The sequence below is a fragment of the Pelodiscus sinensis genome, chromosome 15 (genome assembly GCF_049634645.1).
Source record: "Pelodiscus sinensis isolate JC-2024 chromosome 15, ASM4963464v1, whole genome shotgun sequence".
NCBI lineage: Eukaryota > Metazoa > Chordata > Testudines > Trionychidae > Pelodiscus > Pelodiscus sinensis.
In genome coordinates, this window is record NC_134725.1 from 31,626,181 (window position 1) to 31,646,882 (window position 20,702).

General features: G+C 45.3%; 1 protein-coding gene and 1 long non-coding RNA gene across 11 annotated transcripts in view; one reads left to right on the top strand and one right to left on the bottom strand.

The window, feature by feature from the left end:
* Positions 1-6,110: 6,110 nt before the first annotated feature.
* On the bottom strand, positions 6,111-17,636 carry LOC142818510 (uncharacterized). Its single transcript, XR_012896011.1, has 4 exons — positions 17,501-17,636; positions 10,182-10,277; positions 8,821-8,907; positions 6,111-6,521 (listed from the first exon to the last, which is right to left on the bottom strand). It is a non-coding gene; the product is annotated as an uncharacterized LOC142818510 (long non-coding RNA).
* Positions 17,637-17,726: 90 nt separating this feature from the next.
* The window catches only part of PITPNM2 (phosphatidylinositol transfer protein membrane associated 2), a 263,306-nt gene continuing 260,330 nt past the window's right edge, over positions 17,727-20,702 (top strand). For 9 of the 10 annotated variants that reach the window (XR_012896010.1, XM_075898564.1, XM_075898562.1 and 6 more), the window contains exon 1: positions 17,765-17,902. The gene's annotated coding sequence lies outside the window, so the exon portion shown is untranslated. Of the gene's footprint in view, positions 17,903-20,702 lie in introns of all 10 variants that reach the window. The other variant, XM_075898565.1, reaches the window with a different exon arrangement.

Genomic DNA, 20,702 nt, shown 5'->3' on the forward strand with positions numbered 1-20,702 from the left:
ACACAGTCTGCATATAGTGTGAAGATACAGAGCACTGCAGAACTATGTGCATGGCAGCATCAGTAGAGGGCCTTTTATGTATAGATATCCTTTTCATGCCCCTCACAGTCTGAAATAAAGGCCTCACTCAGGTGGGGAACCCTTTTTGGGCTGGGGGCCATTGACACACTGAAAAATCAGTCAAGGGCTGCACAAAAGTCAGAAGCAAAAACAAAACAAAAACCCTTCACTGATGTGGCCCCCAGCTGAGAAGCAGAAAATCCGACTTCCCACAGTACCCTTGCACACCAGAGCTGGGGGAGGAGGGATAGCTAATACGTTTTGTGAGCCTGCCTAGGACCGGGGTGGGGCCAAAATGACGGGTTCAGCGTATGGGAGAGGGCTGCTGGGAAATAGGCGTGGGGTTTGGGTCAGAAGGGAGGGTGCAGAAGAGGAGGGAGGTACAGGATTGGGCTGGGGCGAGAGGGCTGAGTGGGAGGTAGTGTGCAGGAGTGTGGTGGGAGGTATGGGGTCTGGATGATGGAGGGGTATGCTTGCCTAGCAGGAGGACATGGGGCTGGAACACCTGAATCCAGGCTGTAGGTTCCCTCTCCCCACCCCGCTCTAGATACTTGAAGAGTGCCTTATATTTCTTCCCTCCTAGCCTTTTGGGAGAGGAGTTGCTGTTCTCTGTTTCCTCTATTTGTAATCATTATGAGTAATTAAAAGTAACAATCAGTGTAATCACTCAAATATCTCACAGCTATTTTCCCTTGAGGAAACATTTTGCTGTAGTAATTGTGTACTTAATGTTTCTACTTTGTCTTGATAAAATTCACACACACAAAATGAAGGGACGTATAATGACTATAATACTTGACATAGAAATGTATTCTGTACTATGCTTCAGGAAGTACAGTGTATTTGAGCGAAAGAGTTGAGTTCTGTTTCACTTTGGCTTTTAGGTGTTTCTGTATAATTTATCATTCTAGTTTCAGATTTTGCTTCAGTACTTTTGTAACCAGTGATTTCTTTATATAGTTTTAGCAATTAGAAGCAATACTGCATTATGTCTGGGTGACTGTATATTATTATATTCTTTTTTAGCTTGCTTACTCTTGGCCTGTGTTACCAGATCATTTCTAGCATTGTTGCTATGTCTCAACAACTCTACTGTATAAAGTTCAGACACAATGGATTACACTGAGTGCTAACCAAGTTTCTCTCCATGACACTCCAGGACCATGGAAATCTAACCACAATTGTTTTTGTTTTTTAAATATACCCAGAACATAAGAATGGCCATCCTGGGTCAGACCAAAGGTCCATCTAGCCTATTAGCCTGTCTGCTGTCAGTGGCAAGCACCAGGTGCCCCAGAGGGGGTGGACCGAAGACAATGATCAAGCGATTTGTCTCGTGCCATCCTTCTCCAGCCTCTGACAAACAGAGGCCAGGGACTCCACTTCTACCCCCTGGCTAATAGCCTTTTATGGACCTGACCTCCATGAAATTATCTAGCTTCTCTTTAAACTCTGTTACTAATCATCAGGCTGTCTCTGTTCTAATAAAAGTTATGTTCACACATTTAAAAAATAAAATTTGCCTTTTACACTTACAACAAAATCTGTATGTATTTGTTACGTGGGACATTACTGAATTACAAAGATGCATTCCTAATTTTTGAATTTTTAAATTAAATATTTAGTAACATCTGCTTCTGATGCCCAAGAGTTATATTAGGTTTAGGAATATTACATCATTGATAATATAGGTATTACCCATATCGTTTATTTCAAATTCTGTCATGGTTCAAGCTATCAACAATATGATTACTTTGCAGCAGAAAGAGCAGGGTCATTGACATGAAGAAAGTCTGTGCAAGTTTGAGTCTAACATTAGAGAGCTAGGTTTTAAAGCATTTACTGAAAAAACTTCCCTATGTGCTCCTGTACACAGACATTCCAAAAGCGGGGGAGAGAGAGAAAGAAAGAAAGCATGTATGCTGTAATCTCAATTTTGGCAGTGGAAGGGTAGGATGGGACCAGAAAATGTCTGTGAGGGGGAGCTTAGGAGGTAGAATACACTTGCTGTGATCTAAGGGTACCTCTAGACTACATGCCTCTGGCGACAGAGGCATGTAGATTAGGCTACCCGGCATAGGAAGATGAAGCAGCGATTTAAATAATCACCGCTTCATTTACATTTAAATGCCTGCCACGCTGAGCTGATCAGCTGTTTGTCGGCTCAGTGTGGTAGTCTGGACGCTCTGCGGTGACATCAAAGGCATTTGTGGACCTCCCAGGTAAACCTGATCCCAGGAGGCATACCTGGGAGATCGATAAATGCCTTTGATGTCGACCACGGAGCGTCCAGACTACCACACTGAGCCGACAAACAGCTGATCGGCTCAGCATGGCAGGCATTTAAATTTAAATGAAGCGGCGATTATTTTTCTATGCCAGGTAGCCTAATCTACATGCCTCTATTGAGTTCAAAATATCTAGAGAACAAAAATCTCAATCTCCTAGCAGCTGCCATACCAATCGCCAAAAATGGTGTTGTCATGATTTTGAATGATCACAGTATGCTTGCTAATTCCTTCAAATGTATAATTCAGCCTGGAAGCCTTCTCCCAAGGAGTCCATTACTGGATAAGTTTAAAATTTGGGAAATAAGATAGAACTTCAGTCTTTATGTTGTTTTAAGTGATTTTTTTTTCTTGTTTTCAAATCTGTTCTCAGTTATCAGAAGAACTAATGTTCCTTGGATAATTAATATACCTACTGGTCACCAATTTCATCTATTCCATTTTCACTCCACTACCTTCATTTTAGACCTAAATTTACTTCCATCCTACACTCTCTGGTGCCATTCCCTTTTTATTACTGTCATTTGTTAACATCAGGAAAGAAGAATCATTAAAGTGAGTTTATATCATTTCTGTCTGAAAGTAACCTTCCATTAGCTCAGGCTTTCTGAGCTACTTCTGTTTGTGTTCTCATGCTGCGGAGAAAAACTCCTCCTGCCTGTTTGGCCAGCATTTTCAAAAATTTTCACTGATTTTGGGTGCCTTGCTTAAGACACTTCTTGCCTGATTTTCAGAAGTGCTGAGAACTTGCATCTCCAAATTAAGTCAGTGAGAAATCTAGGTGCTCAACTCTTCTGAAAATGAGGCCCAGAGTATCTTAAGATGGATACTGAGTAATAGGCAGACCCAAATTCAGTGGCTGCTTTTGAAACTGTCTATTATTGCATCTGACATTTCTGAATGGTGTCTCTTTAAATGAGATTTTTAAATGTACAATTTTAATATGGCTTTCCTTTAACACAGATTTAAATCCTTCTGTGCTGATGATAAAATTATACAAGAGGCTGCACCCCTGCTCGCTATGCTCTGCAACCCCCATCTGTCTGCTACAGCTAAATCTTGGCCTCCCTTCCTAACCATGCTGCAGTAGATAGGGGGGCTGCCACCAGCCCTTCCTGTGGTCAGATGGGGGCTAGACCATGGTACCTGCCCTAGAATCAGGCCGGAGTCAGGACACTGGCCAGATGGGGGCTGGGCCCCAATTGGGCAGGGTGTCTGGCTGGGAGGAGGGGTTAGGAGCAGGCTGGTGGGGGCAGGAGGTTTGGCTAGAGAGAGGGGACAGGAGCAGGCTGGAGGCAGGGGGGTTGGCTGGGGGAGAAGGGAGCAAGAGTGGGCTGGAGGGAGGGGGTTTGGCCAGAGAGGTGGGTCGGGGTGGGGGGGGGGCAGTGCGGAGGCACTGCAGGTTCAGGATCTGGACATGAGGGGTTGGTGGGGCACTACCTTTCACCGCTCCCAGGCTTTTCTTGTTCCAATGCGGAAGCCATGTGTAGCCCCTCTCTACTTCTGGGTCCGGGGCCCAACGATCGATGACCCAGCAAAAAACTGCCACCTGCCTCACCTGCCTGGCTGGTGCTCCACCCTCATGCCCCCACCCTGCAAAATTTTTAAAATTAATTATTTAATTACTTAATTCCTGTGCGAGGGGAGGGGCGAAAGCCCAGATGCTCCGTATCTGATCCAGCTCGTGGGAAAACATTTGCACTGTTGTGTTGTTCTCCCTCCCCCCCACACCACAGGAAGCCAGCGCTGGTGCTCTAATCTTGGGGGAGGGAGGCAGGCATGAGGCTGGAGTGCCAGGCAGATGGCAGCCTAAGGCAGATGGCAGTGACAGTTCTTTGAGAGATGTCCCCATGGACCCCTAATATTCCCTATTAGGTCGGTGCGCTGCCACCAAACCACTGATCGGAGATTTTAGAGCAGAGTCCCTGGGGCCACGCACATGCTCATCTACCATCGCACGCTCCTAGGTGGCAGTCATCATGCATGCGTGAGCCTCCTTCCCTAGTTCCTTCTCTACTGCCTCTGGATGGAAACAGAGCTGAGCATTGCTCCCTACCTTTTTTCATGTTTTAGATAAGTAATCCTCCTTTAGAGCCAAGTTTTTTCTCCCAAGTTAGTCAGTTGTTGCTATTTTAGTCTAGTTGTTTTTTTTTTAAAAAATACACCCTAGAATAGAATACGTTTTTTCTCCCAGTTTATTCCCTTCCTGTAGTTAGAGAGTTACTCCTCACCATGCCCGGCTCACTGGCTTATAGGTGCTATTCCACCTGCAAAGATCATATACCCCGTTTCTGACAGGCACACACAATGTATCTGCTGCCCTGGAGAGGCACTCGTTTCTCAAAAATGTCTGCATTGTGCAAAACTGAAATCGAGGGTGTGACGGGACAGAGATCTGCATTTCATGTTAATGTTACCTGAAAACTCACTGAGACCTGCATCAGACCCAGCTCAACACCTGATGAACACAAACAACATGGAGGTAAAAAGCCAACCAAAAAGTGAGCCTCACCTTTACCTCAGGAGACACCAGCATCCAAGCAACCGTCTCCCTCATGGCCAGTGCCAAGAGCAGCTGTGGCACCATGTCTAAGCACCTATGATACTTTGGGTGTCTCTGGGGCTGCTGGAACAATTTAGCAAAGTAGGCTGCTCAAACTCCTGTTCCAAGGCGTGAGGTCTTTAGCTGCCTGCCTCATCAGCTGCAATAACATCCAGCACTGAAACTATCTTGATGACGCAGAATGAGAACGCAGCGCCTCCCATAATTCCCAGCACTGACACCTCTGCCACAATAGCACCTAGTGCGTCTCGACTCCAATCAGCACTGAGGCATAATCCAACGCCTCAAATAGCATTGGTGCAACCTATGACAGCACCGTCAACGCCAGCTCAGCAATACATGCAACATGGAGACTTATTAGTCTCCTCTGTGTTCAGTTACCGTTTCTCAGTACAGATCATTCTCCTGCTATGCCAACATCACAAATGACATGGTCTCATGAAAGATTGTCATCCAAATCTGAAAATGATCTTGAGGTGAGGTTTTCTGCAGAAAACTCTCCCCACACAGATAAATCTATTTACTCTTTCAGATCATACTCTAAATATGGGAACATGTCTCCATGGTATGGTAATCCCTGGGTACCTCCACCTATGCCATATCCACACTGGCAATATTGGAACAACTTGCAATCTCACCAGAAACACCAGCATGGCTGGAAACGACATTCAGTGCAATATTTCCCTTCATCACCTTCCCTACCTACAAAGCAAGAACAGGAAGTGGACACCCCTCCCAAATAACTTGCAGATGTATCCCTTGAGCCAAATGAACCTGCCCTGGTAGAGGAAGCAGCTGTACCTCCAATTCCAGCTACTTCAGATGACTCTGCACATTTTCAAGACCTTTTTAAACATGTGGCAACTAAATTAAACATTCCTCTCTAGGAGGTCATTGAAAACCAACATAAATTAATGGACATGTTGCACTCAGTAACCTCTTCTAAAATAGTACTGCTGATTAATCCAGCAATAATGGAACCTGCAAAGATGGTGTGGCAAATGCCTGCATCAACCTCCCCTACCTCTGAGAGCAAACAAAAAATATTACATTCCACTCAAGGGCTCTGGGTTTGTTTTTCAGTCACACAATACCTAGCTCTTTCGTGGTGGAAGCTGCACACCAGAAAAGCAAGCAGCAACAATTTGGGTCACACCATTGGACCATGATGGCAAGAGACTTTATTTATTTGGATATAAAATTTTACATGTCTTCTACCTTACGGTTTCATATCTCCAATTATGCTGCTCTATTGAGTAAATATGACCACAGAAATTATACCAAGCTCAATGATTTTATTGCAGATATTTCTGAGGCAAAAAGACATCAGTTCAAAGCCCTGATAACAGAGGGTCACCTGATTGCCAGAACAGCCTTGCAGGCTGCCTTAGATGCTGCTGATACAGCTGCATGATCTACAGCAATAGCAGTAGCGATGAGAAGGGCTTCATGATTTAACTCTCCTCTCTTTCCTAGAGAAATTTAAGTTATGGTGGAAGATCTTCTGTTTGACAGCCAGAAACCGTCTGCAACCAATACCAATGAAATTCTTCATTTGATGAAGGACTCCAGAGCAATGCTCTGCTCTATACGGATACACCACCCGACACCTACAAGGAGACAATACAGGTATTAGCTCCACACTAGGCCTCGATACCCTCTGTATACTCAACATTACCACAGACAAGACCAACAGCAACAGAAGAGGGGTAGAGGCAGAAACCAGAGGCAACACCCCCCCCTCTACTACCTCACACAGTCACAGCAATCCAGTAAGCAAATTTGGACATCAGGTCCAGGGTCGTGAGAGCCTCTTACCTGTTCTAATGCTAATTGCACAAGCTAAATTTTTTTCACCACCTTCTGCTACCATTCTTTTAATAATTGGCAGTGTATAACCTGACAGATGGGTACTCCAGGTAATTGAAAAAGGCTATCTTATTCCCTTTGGCTACGTCTAGACTGGCATGATTTTCCGCAAATGCTTTTAAAGGAAAAGTTTTCCATTAAAAGCATTTGCGGAAAAGAGCGTCTAGATTGGCACGGATGCTTTTCCGCAAAAGCACTTTTTTGCGACCGGGGCTTTTTTGCTCAAAACAAATCTGAGCTGTCTACACTGGCCCTTTTGCGCAAAAGGACTTTTGCCTGAATGGGAGCAGCATAGTATTTCTGCAAGAAGCACTGATTTCTTACATGAGATCGCCACTGTTCTTGCGGAAATTCAAGCGGCCAGTGTAGACAGCTGGCAAGTTTTTCCGCAAAAGCAGCTGCTTTTGCGGAAAATCTTGCCAGTCTAGACACAGCCTTTGTGTCTCTACCCTCTTACCATTCCTCATTCTAGTCCCTCTCCAGAGACCACTCTCACAAGAATCTGTTTCAACAAGAGGTAGACCACTTTTTGCACATAGAGATGACTGAAAACCTGCACAATTTCGGGAAAAAGGATTTTACTCTAATTACTTCCTGACAGAAAAACAGTCAGGAAGTTGGAGACCCATCTTACACCTGCGTGTAGCCAGACAGCCCCCCGTTTCATCCATCTTGCTTGCCCTCTGAGATGTCTGTATACAGGACAGAGAAGGAACAATAAGAAAATCAGCATAGCCATTAAGCTTTGATCTGCTTTGATGCGAGATCAGGATATGTGAGTGTGCCCAGCTGGCACCCATGTTGATTCGAACACACACAGTCCCTGGAAGAGGAATTTCCCATTGAGAAAAGAATGCTCAGTACTTCCAATTTAGTTATCTCTCTTACAAGTGTAAATTAAGTTCACAACTCCCTTGTAAGAACTGGTCTCACAAAAGACAGACCAGCACCATTTGGAATGACAGACAAGAAAGAGAAATACGTGACCCCATGGGTATAAAGGTGGGTACAGCAGCGCACTCATTTTTGAGTGTCATTCTATCCTCTACCTGCTGGTCGGGTTAGGTGTTTGACCTCCTGAGGTTCTATGGGGACGCCCACCTCGTATTTTCGTCTTTCCGAGGAATTGAGGGACCGGCCCTGGCCTGACATGCTGGAGTCGAGAGGCACAGAAGGGGGTAAAAATTGTACCTGGATGTGGTCCTCTGTCTTAAGTGTACACAGACTTAGAGCTCTTTAAAGATTAAGCTGTTACTTGGTACTATTATTTCTGTTTTCCTATCTTTATCTTCTTTGTAATCATTTTTTTACACATCATTTTTTTATATTTTGCTAGCAGTTAAGAAATAGAACAATAGCCATTGCAACCATATGATTTATAAGCTTCCTCAATAAACCTGTAACTGTTTAAGCTTTAACCTGACTCCTTCAGTTGCTGTAACAGAACCAGGGACAATTTAAAAGAACTTCAGCCGGTCTTAAGGGACAGATATAGGGAGAGCTTGGGCGTTTGGATTTGTGTCACTCCCAGGAGGCAGATCCGTTGGGGCACTTCTCAGCCTCCCCCAGGCTGCCCGCTGCGAAGGAATCACAGATTCTAGCAGCTAAAATCTGAAGTGTAATAAGCTCTCCCTGTACACTTATTGGGCACCCGTCAGCCTCCTCCAGGTTGCCTGCTGCAAGGGACCCCGGTCTCGGGTATATAGCACATACACACTGCCCTGACCGTCGGCTGACACTGCGAGCACTCAACAAATTTGTTCAGAAACAGAAATTCAAGATGGTGACGCTTGCCACTATTATACCAGCATTGGAACAGGATGATTGGTTCTCATCCCTCGACTTGCAAGATTCATATTCTCCATCCATCCAGCTCATAGACATTTTCTCTGATTTGTTGTAGGTTCACAACACTACCAATACAAAGTATTGTATTGGTCCAAACCCTTTGGACTTTCTACAGCCCTGAGAGTCTTCTCAAAGTTTCTGGTGGTCATCACAGCAAACCCAAGGAAGCAAAGCATCATCATATTCTCTTACCTGGACGACTGCCTTTTGAAGGTGCACTCACACAATGATTCCTGCTGTTCACCGTCAATCATAAGACACTTATTCCAACACCTCGGCCTGCAAATAAACAAAGCCAAATCAACTCTATCTTCCACACAAAAGATTCATTTATAGGAGCAGCTCTTGACTCAACAAGGCCACTGCATCCCTTCATCATATGGACCGTTTCCAAACTATTGTGGCCTTGATAAACACATTACAGTCCAGTCCCCGAGCAACAATATACAAATGCCTTCAGTTCCTGGGACACATGGTGGTGTGCAATTTTGTTCTTGGCAATACTCGCCTCCTCTGTGTAAAATGTTTACAGGGATGGCTGGGACAGGTCTACAGGCCCAATATCCACCCACTGGCCAAATCCCTCTTCCTATCAATACTGGTAAAGAAATCCCTGCAATGGTGGACAAAAGTTCACAAAACCTTTGTTCCGGAGTCCCCTTCCATATATCAGAAACGTCCATCTCCATGACGACAGATACATCTCTTACAGGATGGGGCACTCATCTATAACATCACAAGGCCCAGGGTCTGTGGTCCAGCAGCAACAAAAACTGACATATACATGTCCTAGAACTGTGTGCAGTTAGGAATGCTTGCGTGAAATTCCTCCCGTTCATTGTCAAAAACATGTCAGACTGTACATGGACAATATTGTGGCAATGTTTTATAAAAATTGTCATGGCAGGGCCCGACCTCAAGCATTTTGCACAGAAGCCATAGCACTTTGGAACTAGTGCTTCAAATACATCATAAACATTACCAAGGTGCACCTTACAGGCACCTTAAACACAATGACAGATGCACTCAGCAGAGCCCTCCTGACCAAGCACAAGTGGCAAATAAACCCAAATATATTGTCACACATTTTTTGATTGTGGGGTCACACCACCATAGACCTATTTGCCATACAATCCAAAAGAAAATGCCACTTATTCTGCTCTAGGGCAGGCATCGGCAGAGGGTTCATGGGAGATGCCTTCCTCATCAGCTGGTCATCCCATCTCCTGTGTGTGTTTCCTCCCATACCCCTGATGAACAGGGTGGTCCACAAGGCAAGGAGAGACAAAGCACACCTAATTCTTCTAGCTCCATCATGGCCACCTCAACCATGGTTTCCCTTTCTAATGAGGATGTCCCATGTACCACCGATCCACTTACCATGCAGCCATGATCTCCTTCTTCCCCCAGAATCCCACGTCATCCAACTGAACCTTGACTCACTACACCTGAAGGCGTGGCACCTTGATGATTCTCTGAATTAGAACTGACTTGCTCTCAACAAGTACAAACTCCTCCTAAACAGTAGGGCGCAGAGCACCCATAAGACTTACCTTCAGAAATGGAAAAGATTCAACATGTGGTGCGTACACCACCAGGTAGCATCCTCAACGTCCTCCTTACCTGCCGTCCTCTATTATCTTCTCCACCTTAAACAAGCAGACCTTGCAATAAGTTCCATTAAAGTTTACCTTGCTGCTATTACTACCTTCATCCTTAAGATAGATGTCTTATCGATATTTGGATACCACCTCACTAAGAGGTTTTTAAAGGGTCTTTAAGCACTTTATCCTGATATCACCTCACCTACACAACTGGGGGACCTATATCTCGTACTGAGCGCTTTAACTTGGTCACCCTTTGAACCAATGGCTACTACCTCTCTCCTGCAGTTATCCATGAAGACTGTCTTTCTTGTAGCCATTATCTTGGCAAGATGGGTGGGAGAGATCACAGCCCTAATGGCGGATCCCCCATATATCACCTTTTTTAAAGACAAGATCACTTTACCTATCCACCCCAAATTCCTCCCCAAGGTACACTCATCCTTCCACCTAAATAAGACAATATACCTTCCCACCTTGTTCCCCAAATTGCACTCTAACTCCTTTAAAATGAAAATGCACACCCTTGACCTTCACAGAGCGCTCTCTTTCTACCTGCAACAAACTAGACCTTTTTTAGCATCTCTGAGACTGTTCATGTCAATAGTGAACCACAATAAGGGCCAGGCCATATCATCACAAAGACTCTCCCACTGGATTTCAGATTGCATTAAGCTCTGTTATTCCCATTTAGAAGTTGTCCCTCCAGACAACATAAGGGTACATTCTACAAGAGCCATGTTTACCTCAACAGCATTCCTCCACAAGGTACCCGTAAGAGACATTTGTGCAGCTGCTACATGGTCGTCAGACCACACATTTGCAAAGCACTATGCACTTATGCAGGGACCTCTCTCCAACCTGAAATTTGCTAAGGCGGTCCTTTCCACTGCATTTCTGCCAGATCTGAAATCCCTACTTCTCTAATTCTGAATAGCTTTGTAGTCACATAATGTAGAGCATCCACAGGGACATCTCTCTCTCAAAAGGGAAGTTACTTATGTCAACAGTAACTGACATTTTTCAAGATGAGTGTCCCTGTGGGTGCTCCACTACCCTCCCTTTCCTCCCCGTTTCCCTCAGAATTCTGGCCTCTTCATGGGCATCGTTCTAGGGTACCAAAGGAACTGGGGGCTCACGCATGTGCAAAGCCTGCCCCCCCAGGGACACTCTCTAAAATCTCCGATTAATGGCTCGGTGGTGGTGCACCCAAACTAATGTGGAACACCCACAGGGACACGCATCTCAAAGAACATCAGTTTCTGTTGAGGTGAATAACCTCCTCTTCCCTGCTGAGTCATGGAGCATTGGGCCCCAGCCACAGAAGTAGAACCGGGTCAAAAAGTGGCTGCTGCTGCCACCCCCGAGCCCTCCTGCAGAGGAGCTGGGTGCCAGTAGGGTGTCCAGGGTGTAGCCTGCTAAGAGAAATTTTTTCTATCCTATTCTTTATATATAGATATATATATATATAGCATGTTAGCAGTACAAGGTGCCTACAGAATTAAATTCTCTGTATGTCTCAGGTTTAGCAGAAATGTGGTAGTTTGATGATAAGTTAAGATTTATTTCTTGTTATTTTCCAAGATACGTATCGAGTCAAGACTATGAAAGACCTCTGCAGTTAGTTTGACAGATATTGGGGAGACCATTACTCAATCTTGACCAGAACCACAAAAGCAGAATCTGAAAAATGTATCCAACTGACTTGACCATTCTAACAGAAACAAGGTGTCCAGATTTCCTGCACCTAACCACAATGCTTCCTGTTTTCCCCTCCGTTCTGGGAGTCAGCCCAAGAAAAGGTCATTTTTTTTATGTATATGCATAAACTCCCCCAATATTTTGTCCCATCAGTTGTAGGTACCCACAGAAATCTTAGGGTATCAGATCCAACTTTGGGTAAGGGGTTGGACATCCAGGACATTTTATCACCAAAAGGGGAATATAGGCCCATGGATTAGGGAAGTCGAGGCTGCTGAGGCTGTCAATGGCAGAGCCCACTCCGGAGTGCAACCTGTCTTTTCTCGAGGTCAGAAACCAAGTACTTATCTCTATTCTATCTTTATATTTCTATCTTGCTTAATTTATGTTGTTTAAATCTTGCTTCTAAGTATCTCATACTCCACCTGCACCAAGGCCTTTCAGGCAAAGGGAGGCTGATCCTTCCCTGCCCAGCTTTTGGGGAGACTAAGATCCTGTGAGTATGAAATGTTGTTAGGTAATTAGAATCTGTATTCTTAAATAAGTCTAGTTTGATTTTGTTAATGCCATCTACAGAAGAAATTCAATTAATCTGTGTGCTTAGTGACATATTTGTTGTGGTTTTTGTAATCGTTATTCCCATGGCAATACAAATAATTTTGATTGCATTTCCTAATTTGAAGTATGACTGTCGACCGGTGCCTGCAGACCCTCACAATCTTATGGTTCCACCCACTTGTAACCTGGGATAGAGAGGACAAATTTAGAATCTCTGATCAGATTGGCAAGCCTTACCTAACTAAATTCCACTATAATTCCTTCCCAGATTACAAAGCACCCCCAGAGGAGGGGCTGAGGAGAACCTGAGCCATGTCTGCCGTTTCCCTTCTGACTCTGCAGAGGCGGGGGAGGGTGGCAATGCAAAGTGATGGGGGTGATGCAGAGTCACAGATTACATCACTCTGTCATCCCACAGGAAAATTTTTTGTATATATAGAGAGAGATTTTCAAAAGGGTAGAACATATTTATGATCTTTACAAATAGGTTCCTTTCCCTGTGCAATTCCTCCTGTTCCTATGGCACTTCTTTGACTTGCAGGGATGGGGAATTAAACAAGAATCACTCCTTTTGGGTGTGTCATTTTTTTTCTCTTAGTTTTCTCGTAGGTAGCTCTCTATGTAATTCTATTCCATTCCTGGATCTTGTGGTGCTCAAATTACAGCATCATGTAAAGTGGAGAAAGGGACAGATTAGTTAGGTTAGCTCCAGACCAGCTGACTAACATTCCTGCTCTGGGAAGTATAGTTAAGGAAGATTATTTTCTGAAGTAAATCACTGAGATTTGCTGAAAAATAAACAGAAATTTTTAAACAAAAATACCAGGTCCAGAGTCATGTAAATTGTTAATATAATTTCCTGACCATTTGATGAAAAGTTTTATTACTTAAGAAGTTGCTATTGAAGTATGTTGCACTTAGCTGGTTTCAGTTATTTATATAGCAGTGGATAGTGTAACCAGGATGGACACTTTGAAAAGCAAAGAGACAAGGCCGGCCCTTGGTACAGAAAGGCCATAGGTCCACTGGGAGCCAAAAAGCAGGTTAATAGTAGTATAGTGAGGTGAGCAGTAGGTCACTGCTAGGGCCCTGGGCCAGGACACGGTGGAATAGAGAGGACCCGCGTTCCTCATCACCCCATATACTAGGTGGCAGTCTCCCCCTCTCTTGACAGTGTTCTGCGTGTTTGCCTAACCTGCCCTGCACTAGGGCCTCGGCTTACTTGAAGAATGAAATGCTGTTTGTCTGTCCCGCCCGGCAACAGGGCCTGGGCCCACTTGAACTGCATTCATTTACTGCCCCCATCCTGGGCCTGGGCTTTTTAACTGTTGAACTGGGTTTGTTTACCTGCCCACCCTGCACCAGGGCCTGGACTTACTAACTGCTGAACTATTTGTTTGTCTGGCCTGCATTAGGGCCTGCCTACACTGTGAACTACTATTTGTTTGTCTGCCCCACCCTGCACCACGGCCTGAGTTTCCTTAGACTGTGGACAACTATTTGTTTGTCTGGCCTGCCCCATACTTACAGCCTGAGCTTAAAGAGGACCACTGGGTGTTGGTACATGGGCCTGAACATAGGACGGGGCAGGACTGAGCCAAATCCTTTGACTTCCCTTATTCCTTGTAAAATGAGGGTTACCATGAATCAGAGTAAGAAATCTTCCAGCTTGACATTATTTAGAAATAAACGCATGTAGTGTAGATGTTATTTTGGAATAACATCAGTTATTCTGAAATAATGCTGCTGTGTAGATATACCCTTGCGCTATGTCTTCACTGCAGGCTTCTTGTGCAAGAACTGTTTTGTGCAAGAGTTCATGCACAAAAGGTCTTGCACAAGAGCACATCCACACTGCCATTTGCTTTTGCGCAAGAGCGTCCATGGAAGTGTGGATAACACTCTATTTGAATAACATTCTATTTGCTTTTTTGACTGCTGCTGCACATTGAGTGGATGTTTTCAGAGAACTATCCACAGTGACTCCAAGATTTTGTTTTCACTCAGAGCATAGTCAGCCTGTGGAACTCATTGCCAGAGTATGTGGTGAAGGCTAGAAATTTGACAGGGTTCAAAAAAGAGCTAGATAGATTATGGAGATTAGGTCCATCAATGGCTATTAGCCAGGCTGGATAGGAATGGTGTCCCTAGCTTCTGTTTCTCTGGAGGTGGGTGACGGAAGGGATCACGTGAGGATTACCTAATGTGATCCTTCCCTCTGGGGCATCTGGTATTGGCCACTGTCAGCAGACAGGATACTGGGCTAGATGGACCTTTGGTCTGACCCTGTATTGCTGTTCTTATGTTCTTAACCAGTCATCAGTCAATGAAAGGACAATCCCTCTTATTCCATGACAACTTACTTTACACTTAAAGAGCCTTTGGTGAGGGACCTTGTCAATGGCTTTTCTGGAAATCTAAATACACTATATCCACTGGATCCTTCTTGTCCACATTTTTTTTTACCCCCTCAAAGAACTCTAGGCTCTTGCTTTCAAGTTCTTATAATCCAACAAATAAAACACGGCAACTGTTCAGGCATAAGAATGCAGCAGATGAACACCATGGCGGTGAGGCTTGGGGGAATAGATTTTAAGGAGGAGATGAGGGGCACTGGACAAGAATTGGGAAATTTTTACAGCTGTGTAGGAGACCAGTTTTAATGTAAAAGATGAACAAAGCAAGAAGAAGAAAGGAAAGGAATGTTAGTAGGGAATGAAAGTTGGGAGGATAAGAGAGCAGTGATGAGTTATATCATATGTAAGAAGGCTTTGTAGCTGAGGACAAGGATCCTGAATATGCTGCAATAAAGAAGAAAGTTCAGTGTGTTGATAGTGCAGTTCTATGGATGAGGTTAATGAATTAACAATGGGGATTCCTTCTAGGTCAGTGTTTCTCCACCAGTAGTACGAGTAACCTTAGGGGTACTCAAGCGAAGTCTGGGGGGTACATCAACACAACTAAAATTTGGAGAAAAGTGAATGTTTGTTTTAAGTTTTACAGTGCTTTATTATTTTTATACTTTGTACACCCAAAAATTTCATCACTCACCTGGCTACAATTAAGTTGTTTAAACAAATGTGTTGCAATGGTAGAAAAAAATGTGTGTCTGAAAACTGTAAGGTACTGAGGGTAGTTATTTTTTTAAAAGGGGTACTTTATTAAAAAAAGGTTGAAAAACACTGTTCTAGGTCTTGTAGGTCTGCCAATTGGCTATTGAGTATGGTGTGATAAGAAATAATCACATGACATATTTTAAATAACCAATTACAGTAAATAATTATGTGTGTTATTTTTAAAATGTTAGGAATCTGATGACTTGTCAGACTTAAGACCAGCACAGGTCATTATATTTTTCTTGATTTTATCCAATGAGCAAAGGTGCAAGGGTAGTCTCTGTGCTGCTCTAGTCCTGCTTTGTATTTCAGAACCAACCATAGTGTTACAATTGTACCAGGGCTGGGGTACTGATACTTTAAAGAGAGTGGTTCTGGTGGAAGGTCACATTAAATGAAAATGTTAGTCCTCCTAATTCCAGCCACTGAGTTCCAACTCTGGCACATGAGAAGGTAATATGAAAGAGAAATCAGGGGATCTAATAGGCTGCAGCTTATCAGTTTACTGTAATTATTTCAAATTCACTTTAAACAGCCCTGTTGTTATGGGATGGAAATGATATGGGCAAGCATGATTAAACCAGCCTGAAAACAATAATTCGTGACCTTCCAGAAAAGCCACTCACAGACTCTTTCCTGGCCTAGGAAATGAATGAACAATTTTGAGACAGAGATCACATGGCATACTGAAACCCTACCTTCCTCCTTTATCTAGTGGCAATGACTGGTGGTGTCTTGCACCCACACACAGCAATCATCTGAGGAATTTTACAAGTATTTGTTGTGCTAAATGGTTGCAATGTATGAGGTCTTTCACTTGAGTCAGCTGACCTGATTTCAGTATGGATGGGAAACCCCAAACCTTGTAGCTGCTTCCCCTACCATCCAGCCCTCAGTGCATTCTGCTTTGCATTTACTGATGGCCCTAAAATCACTGATCCCAGCAATGAGAATAGCAGTAAGAAACGTGTTTCCTATGTCCCCAAATGCACTAGCATGATGTGCTTAATGGCACCAGAAGCAGGGCTATTGTGCCATATCCATTTATGGATTTGAGAGTTAGAGGTGGTCCACAGACCTATTCCAGACTCTTTCATTAATGCACTTTGAGTTCTTGGCAAAGTCAGTTGACTTCTTGATGCCTCAGTTTTGCATCTGAGAAATGGGGAAAAGATGCTGACATACCTTGGTAAAGCAGATGGAGATCTAACCCTGGACACTGTGGAGTAAGTGTAGTAATATTCTTTAGGCAAAGTGGTGGTCAACCTGTGGCTTAATCTATGTTCAATCCATTGGTTTTGTGCATGGCCCACAAGACATATTGTTTATCCTTGCCCACACTGAAGGGGTGCCAGATTCCATTGGTTTCCAGCCACATCGTTTTTTCCCCTGCCAGTACTACTAAAATGATATGCATGTAAAACAATGGCACATGCAGTAAGGTGTGTGCTGGTTGCAAACAAAAAGTGAAAGTCATGCATTCCCTCGGCATCCAATCTGCTGTTCACTCCCTACACCCTGCAAATTCTAGGTATGCAAACACAGTTAGCAAAACTACCATATCCTGGCTGATCATCTTGCTTACAACAATCTTGTGGTCCACTGAGCTGAAGGAGGGCTACTCATGTGGCCTAGATCCTTTCCTTAGACTATTCCCAGAACATTGCACCTGCCTTCATCCTCTGGGGTCAGGACAGGACAGTTTTTGAGTTTATCCCGAAGGAAGCAGCTAGGTTGGAAGGGAGAGATGTCTCTCCCTGTCTCCCTACCTCTATCACGCACCAGTCAGCTGAAGCAGGGGTTTCCCCGCCAGCCTCACCCAGGCCCCGAGGCAGCTCGGCTACTGGGGCTCAGCAGCTCTCAGGTGGCTCCTGCCCAGCCGCGCTGCCGTACCTGAGCGGGACCTGAGGGGGGCGCCGCCCGCCCGGCTTTCCCGCGTGCTCCGCTGCCCGAGTGAGGGAATGCCTGCGAGCCGGGGAAGGAAGTGGCCGCGCGCTGCAGCAGCGGGCCAGCTCGCGCTGGGAGACGAGGCTGCCGGCCGGGTCGCCGTCGCTGCTGCGGGGCAGGGGGAGAGCCGGGGCGCGCCGCCGCCCCCCCCCACAGGCGCTGCAGGAGCCCCGCGAGGCGGCCGCGCCAGGAGCCCGGGGATCGCGGCGGCGGCGGCGGCTTCCCGCTGGCCAGCGGCGCTGAGGAGACCGGCAGCCGCCGCTGCCCTGCGCGCCCTCGCCGGGATTATGCGCGCGGGAGGCGGGCAGGTCGGCAGCGCGCCCTGGTAGCCGGGGACCGCCGCAGCCGGTGCGTGGCGGGAAGAAGCCGCCCTGAGGGCGGGCGCTGCTGCGCGCGGGGCCCCCATCCCGGCTGCAGGGGGCACCGGGGGAGGCGCGGGGGCTGGCCTAGGCCGCGGGAGCCGGACGGGGCGGCCGGCCCCGGGGGGCGCGGGGGCCGGGCTGGCTGAGGGGCGTGTGGCGCAGCTCGGGGCTGGGTCCCCACGGGGCGTTGTAGGCTCATCCCCCCCAGCGGGACCACGGGACGGGGGGGGGGGAGTCGGGCAGAGGGGGCAGCAGGTGGCTAGATAGGCCCCCAGCTGTGCATGGCCCCCAGGGGGAAATAGCGTGTGTCCTCCAGGCGCCAATCCCAAACCCAATCCCGGGGCTGGGGACAAGAGTGTCCCTCCCTCCACTCAGTTGCACGGGCTTTAGTGTGGGTCCCTGCAGGGCGCGACTTTCACCAGCTGTTTGGGAGAGGGAGGATACGATTTACTTCTCTTTCTCCAGCTGGTCAGTTCTGTTTTATTAGCCTGACCAAATAGTGGGTGCGGGAGCTTCTTACCCCATGTGTTGCTAAGAAACCACCTTTTCAGCCTGCTGCACAGGCACTAATGGTGACTTCTGTGCCCACAGATCCAAGTCTCGGCTTGTTGTTATTGCTACAAATAAACCTTTCAGAGAGACGGGAGGGAGGTTGTTTCTTTTAAAAATGTACTTGACGCACGTACGGTTCTGTCCTGGAGACGGAACATTGTTTTATTTGCATTGACAGCCTTTCTAAAATGGATTTCTTCTGGTGCTATCGTTAGCAACACAAGGGGCTGTGCTGTAAATGCACAAAAGCAAGCTGTAACCATAATACAAGTCGCTTGCTGTTTCCGACTGAGCATTGCTAGAACTATTCTGTGTTAAGCCCCCCCCACCCCCCGCATAGGGTGTTTTGCTCTCAAAAGTTTTCTATGCAAATGAGGCGGCATGGTAGGAAGGTTGACTGTTAAACAAATTTAAGTGCTGCAGCAATAACAACATGGTTTTACAGAAAGGATGAACATTTCATGATCTCAAATAATTCATAATAGAGATATTTTTTCTTATATGCAGGCAACTTGTGTACAGTGGTTTTCCTCTTCATTTTTAGCCTTGAATTTGAATATATTATCTGAGGAGATGTTTGTGTTTGTAAATACAAGGTAGCAGGCATACTTGTCTCTTCATTCAAACGAGCAAATGAAAGTTTTCAGGTAGTTCATGTACTTGATGTGTATGAAATATTGTATGAAATATGTATTATCTATATCTTTCTGGCACTTGTTTGTTTAGCCTTCTTTAAAAACCTTCAATGACAAAAGAATACATAAACTCCAAAGGAGTTCCAGTGTTCCATAAACTCGATAGGTGCTCCATAAGTTTTTCCTAACATCTAACCTAAAATCATCCTTTCTGTAATTTAAGCAGTTTTCTTCTAAACCATTCCCTCTGCAATCTGACTTGACTTCCCCTCTGGGAAGGGAGGTGGAAGGAGCTTTTCCTTCAGGGACATGGTTATCTAGTTATTTGGCTGTTGGAGCCTCTACATGGAAGGAGAGGGAAATTCCCTCTATGCAACAATTTGCAAAAGGGCTCGAAAGAGCAATGCTGGCTGTTTCTCCATACCTTACAAGGATTATGAGGAATGAATTTCTAGTATTGGCGAGTTCTCATCAATAACAATGCATTAGAGCAGGGGTGGGCAATAAATTTCCTTGGGGGGGGAGAGCACATAATGAATTTTGGTATGTGGTCATGGACTTGCTCCACCTCAGGAGAAGCGTAGCATGGGATGGAAGGGGCATGGTTGGGGTCTAGCCTACCACCGAAGCTGTCTAAGGCCAGAGGTTTTGAATTAAAAACATATAAAAGGGCTCATGGCTCCGTCTCTGCTGTTACTGCGTTGCCTGGCAGCCACCCAGGTTGCTTCCGCTATTTAAAGGGCTTGTGGCTCCAGCCCCTTCCTGAGCCATTTAAATAGGATCCTTCTGCCTGAGCTACCACCTGCAAATTGAGTAGCACAGGCAGCAGGATATAAATAGAAAGAGGCGAGATGCAGTTCCTGGGCAGGGTCAAAGTGTTAGGCAGTCTAGGCCCCAGGTCTCATTTTGCCTTACCCTGCTTTAGAGTATTGTTTATCCATTGCTCACAAAAGAGGCTAAGGCATTACTATCCATAGATGGGAAGACCGAAGAGAACTGACTTGTTCAAGATTATGCCCCACATCCATGGCAGACTTGGGAATAGTACTCAGTTCTCTAGTCTCCTAGTTCAGTGCCCTCTCCAGAGACTCATGCTGCCTCCTGTAGATGGACTGATTTTATTTCATTCTACTTTGGCTTTTTCATGACTTTTTAATGTTAACATTATACATATATAATAGCTACATTAAAAAAAAGATCCTGTTCGCTGCTTCCATCTCTGTAGAGTCTTGATCTTGTAACAGAATGTATGCATGTGCTCCACTCCAAGTATGTGAATAGTCCTATTAAAGTCAGTAGGACTGTGCAGTCTTTGTAAGCACCCAGGCTTAGTAATTAATATGCACTGACTTGATTTCATATTAGGGTAATGTGGGTTCATAAAATTCCTCCTTCCTTAATTGCTAATAGCGCAATTTCCACCCAACATCTTTGATCCTCTGCAATATTTTTATCATGTTTATTTCTGCTGTGTCTTGTTTGTGCTCCTCAGTAATAGAAGAAGATTGATTGTGTTACAAAACATAACACTAGCTTCTAAGTGATTTTTTTCCACTCTTGAATAGCAGACTGCCGCTTTGGGAAATGCACCATTCTGTC